This window comes from Hordeum vulgare, chromosome 1H, assembly GCF_904849725.1.
Source record: "Hordeum vulgare subsp. vulgare chromosome 1H, MorexV3_pseudomolecules_assembly, whole genome shotgun sequence".
Classification (NCBI taxonomy): domain Eukaryota; kingdom Viridiplantae; phylum Streptophyta; class Magnoliopsida; order Poales; family Poaceae; genus Hordeum; species Hordeum vulgare.
Window position 1 is genome coordinate 132,480,605 of NC_058518.1, and position 5,000 is coordinate 132,485,604.

Here is a 5,000-nt window from a genome sequence, read left to right on the forward strand (position 1 = left end):
GCAACCCGAACGGCCATTGGGCCGTCGGATCAGAATTTGGCACGAGTCGTACACGGGACCGACGGGACAACGCGGCACGAGATCACATCGACCTGACCGTGTGTGGCAACTATATTCCGAAACTCATCGTACCAGCAGACACGGGTCCAAAGTTGCTCATGTGTTTGTAGCCTACATCGGTCAAGCGAACCGATCATCCGCCCGTGCAATGCACGGGAGGTTTACACGAAGGAGGCGTCCACAGGGACCACATCCCGCGTGTGTCACCCCCGCAACAATAAAGTTTTGGGGGAACTATATTCCGAAAGGCAACGTCGTTTTAACTTTGTCTAGTCGGTCTCATGCACGGGATATGCTACTTTCCTGTTTCCCGAGCCAAGTTAGGCTATTGGGTCAGAATTTCACGAGACACATACACGGGACCGGTGGGACAAGGTTGCACGATATCCCGTCAAGCTGACCGTGTGCGAAACAATATGTACTTTTCTACAACCCGAACGGCCGTTGGGCCGTCGGATCAGAATTTGGCACGATTCGTACACGGGACCGACGGGACAACGGGACACGAGATCACATCGACCTGACCGTGTGCGGACACAATACATACTTTTCTACAACCCGAACAGCCGTTCGACCGACGGATCAGAATTTGGCATGAGTCGTACACGGGACAGGAGAACGACGGGACATCCGAGCCAACGTTTGGGAAAAGCAAGGGTTACGGGAGAAACGGGAGGTTTGCATATGATTTCATATGCAAACCCACCGATTTCCCACACCCAAGCAGGGAGGAGCCCCCTCCTCCCCAATATACCCGAGGGTTTTAGCCCCCCTTGGGACCCCTGCCCTTCGTTTGTGAAGAAGGGGTACACTGTTTTTCCCCGGATTCCCGTTTACCACGTTTTTTGTCCCGTATGTCCGTACATGCATCCGTCCATGCCACGTACATGGTTTTCACCCGTTTTCCATGGTGCGCGCCCAGTTTTTTGCAACACGGCCCCCGTGCTCGTTTTTTCCCATTTCCTCACGTTCACGTTTTTTGGGCCGTGTGGCCGTACGTGCACCCGTTCATGCCACGCACATGGTTTTCACCCGTTTTCCATGGTGCGCGCCCAGTTTTTTGCAACACGACCGTCGTACTCCGTGTTTCCCCCGTTTCCTCAAGTTCACGTTTTTTAGCCCGTGTGCTCGTACGTTCATCCGTCCATGCCACGCACATGGTTTTCACCCGTTTTCCATGGCGCGCCCAGTTTTTTGCAACACGGCCGTCGTACCCCGTTCTTTCCCGTTTCCTCATGTTCACGTTTTTTGGCCCGTGTGCCCGTACGTGCATCCGTCCATTCCACGCACATGGTTTTCCCCTGTTTTCCATGGTGCGCGCCCAGTTTTTTGCAACACGGCCGCCGTACCCGTTTTTTCCCCGTTTCCTCACGTTCACGTTTCTTGGCCCGTGTGCCCGTACGTGCATCCGTCCATGCCACGCACATGGTTAGCCCCAGTTTTTTATGGTGCCCGCCCAGTTTATTGCAACACGGCCCCGTACCCGTTTTTCCCGTTTCCTCACGTTCACGTTTTTTTGCCCGTGTGCCCGTACGTGCATCCTTCCATGCCACGCACAAGGTTTTCACCCGTTTTCCATGGTGCGCGCCCAATTTTTGTAACACAGCCATCATACCCCGTGTTTCCCCGTTTCCTCAAGTTCACGTTTTTTGGCCTGTGTGCCCGTACGTTCATCCGTCCATGCCACACACATGGTTTTCACCCGTTTTCCATGGCGCGCGCCCAGTTTTTTGCAACACGGCCGTCGTACCCCGTTCTTTCCCGTTTCCTCATGTTCACGTTTTTTGGCCCGTGTCCCCGTACGTGCATCCGCCCATTCCACGAACATGGTTTTCCGCTGTTTTCCATGGTGCGCGCCCAGTTTTTTGCAACACGGCCGCCGTACCCGTTTTTCCCCGTTTCCTCACGTTCACGTTTTTTGGCCCGTGTGCCCGTACGTGCATCCGTCCATGCCACACACATGGTTTTCCCTAGTTTTCCATGGTGCGCGCCTAGTTTATTGCAACACGGCCCCGTACCCGTTTTTCCCGTTTCCTCACGTTCACGTTTTTTGGCCCGTGTGCCCGTACGTGCATCCTTCCATGCCACGCACATGGTTTTCACCCGTTTTCCATGGCGCGCACCCTGTTTTTTGCAACACGGCTGTCGTACCCCGTTCTTTCCCGTTTCCTCAGGTTCACGTTTCTTGGCACGTCTGCCCGTACGTGAATCCGTCCATGCCACGCACATTGTTTTCCCCTGTTTTCCATGGTGCGCGCCCGGTTTTTTGCAACACGTCCGCCATACCCGTTTTTTCCCCGTTTCCTCACGTTCACGCTTTTTGGCCCGTGTGCCCGTACGTGCATCCGTCCATGCCACGCACATGGTTTGCCCCAGTTTTCCATGGTGCGCGCCCAGTTTATTGCAACACGGCCCCGTACCCGTTTTTCCCGTTTCCTGCACCCGCCGCTCGCCCCGACCCACGTTAGGGGCGCTTGCACCCCCAAGGGCCCGTGCCATGGGCTAAGTCTGTCCGGCCGATGTGCCGTGATCGGCCGCCTCGAAGCTTCCTTCGCAACGGGCGGTGGGCTGAATCCTTTGCAGACGACTTAAATACGCGACGGGGCATTGTAGGTGGCAGAGTGGCCTTGCTACCACGATCCACTGAGATCCAGCCCTATGTCGCACGGATTCTTCCCTCCCCCACACCTTTCGTTCAAATGATAAGGTTCGAAAGTGCAACTGGCAAAGTTGGCCTACCTACATGGTAAGTCCAACGGAAACCGTACGTGCCAAGTCACAAGAGATATGGTAAAGTCCGCCCTGGGACATACGCAATCACTCGCTAAGTCCAACGGAAACCATACATGCCAAGTCGGAAGAGATATGGTAAAGTCCGTCCTGGGACATACGCAATCATAAGCTAAGTCCAACGGAAACCATACGTGCCAAGTCACGAAGAGATATGGTTAAGTCCGTCCTGGGAGATAGGGAATCACCGGCTAAGTCCAACGGAAACCATTCGTGCCAAGTCAAGAAGAGATATGGTTAAGTTCGTCCTGGGACATACGCATTCACCCGCTAAGTCCAACGGAAACGATACGTGCCAAGTCACGAAGAGATATGGTTAAGTCCGTCCTGGGACATACGCAATCACCCGCTAAGTCCAACGGAAACTATACGTGCCAAGCCACGAAGGTAATGGTCGAGGCACCATCGGAACAAGTAAATACGACATGGGATATGAACGTGTAAAACGGTTCACGGGCAAAGAACGGGTACGACGACCATTGTGGAAGAAGCTGTACGTGCACTATGATAAACAAACGATAACCATCCGGGGCGCACCGACGAAACCACGTACGATGACACGGGGCGCACCGAAAAACGGGTACGGCGGCCGTGTTGCAAAAAATTGGGCGCGCACCACGGAAAACAGGGGAAAACCATGTGCGTGGAATGGACGGATGCACGTACGGGCACACGGGCCAAAAAACATGAACGCGAGGAAACGGGAAAGAACGGGGTACGACGGCCGTGATGCAAAAAACTGGGCGCACGCCATGGAAAACGGGTGAAAACCATGTGCGTGGCATGGACGGATAAACGTACGGGCACACGGGCCAAAAAACGTGAACTTGAGGAAATGGGGAAACACGGGGTATGACGGCCGTGTTGCAAAAAACTGGGCGCGCACCATGGAAAACGGGTGAAAACCTTGTGCGTGGCATGGAAGGATGCACGTACGGGCAGACGGGCCAAAAAACGTGAACGTGAGGAAACGGGAAAAATGGGTACGGGGCCGTGTTGCAATAAACTGGGCGCGCACCATGGAAAACTGAGGCAAACCATGTGCGTGGCATGGACGGATGCACGTACGGGCACACGGGCCAAAAAACGTGAACGTGAGGAAACGGGGAAAAAACGGGTATGGCGGACGTGTTGCAAAAAACCGGGCGCGCACCATGGAAAAAAGGGGAAAACTATGTGCGTGGCATGGACGGATTCACGTACGGGCAGACGTGCCAAAAAACGTGAACCTGAGGAAATGGGAAAGAACGGGGTACGACGGCCGTGTTGCAAAAAACAGGGCGCGCGCCATGGAAAACGGGTGAAAACCATGTGCGTGGCATGGAAGGATGCACGTACGGGCACACGGGCCAAAAAACGTGAACGTGAGGAAACGGGAAAAACGGGTACGGGGCCTTGTTGCAATAAACTAGGCACGCACCATGGAAAACTAGGGCAAACCATGTGCGTGGCATGGACGGATGCACGTACGGGCACACGGGCCAAAAAACGCGAACGTGAGGAAACGGGGAAAAACGGGTACGGCGGCCGTGTTGCAAAAAAACTGGGAGCGCACCATGGAAAACAGGGGAAAACCATGTGCGTGGAACGGGCGGATGCACGTACGGGCACGCGGGCCAAAAAACGTGAACGTGAGGAAACGGGAAAGAACGGGGTACGACGGCCGTGTTGCAAAAAACTGGGCGCGCGCCATGTAAAACGGGTGAAAACCATGTGCGTGGCATGGACGGATGAACGTACGGGCACACGGGCCAAAAAACGTGAACTTGAGTAAACGGGGAAACACGGGGTATGATGGCCGTGTTACAAAAACTGGGCGCGCACCATGGAAAACGGGTGAAAACCTTGTGCATGGCATGGAAGGATGCACGTACGGGCACACGGGCCAAAAAACGTGAACGTGAGGAAACGGGAAAAACGGGTACGGGGCCGTGTTGCAATAAACTGGGCGCGCACCATGGAAAACTGGGGCAAACCATGTGCGTGGCATGTACGGATGCACGTACGGGCACACGGGACAAAAACGTGAACGTGAGGAAACGGGGAAAAAACGGGTACGGCGGCCGTGTTGCAAAAAACTAGGCGCGCACCATGGAAAAAAGGGGAAAACCATGTGCGTGGAATGGACGGATGCACGTACGGGCACACGG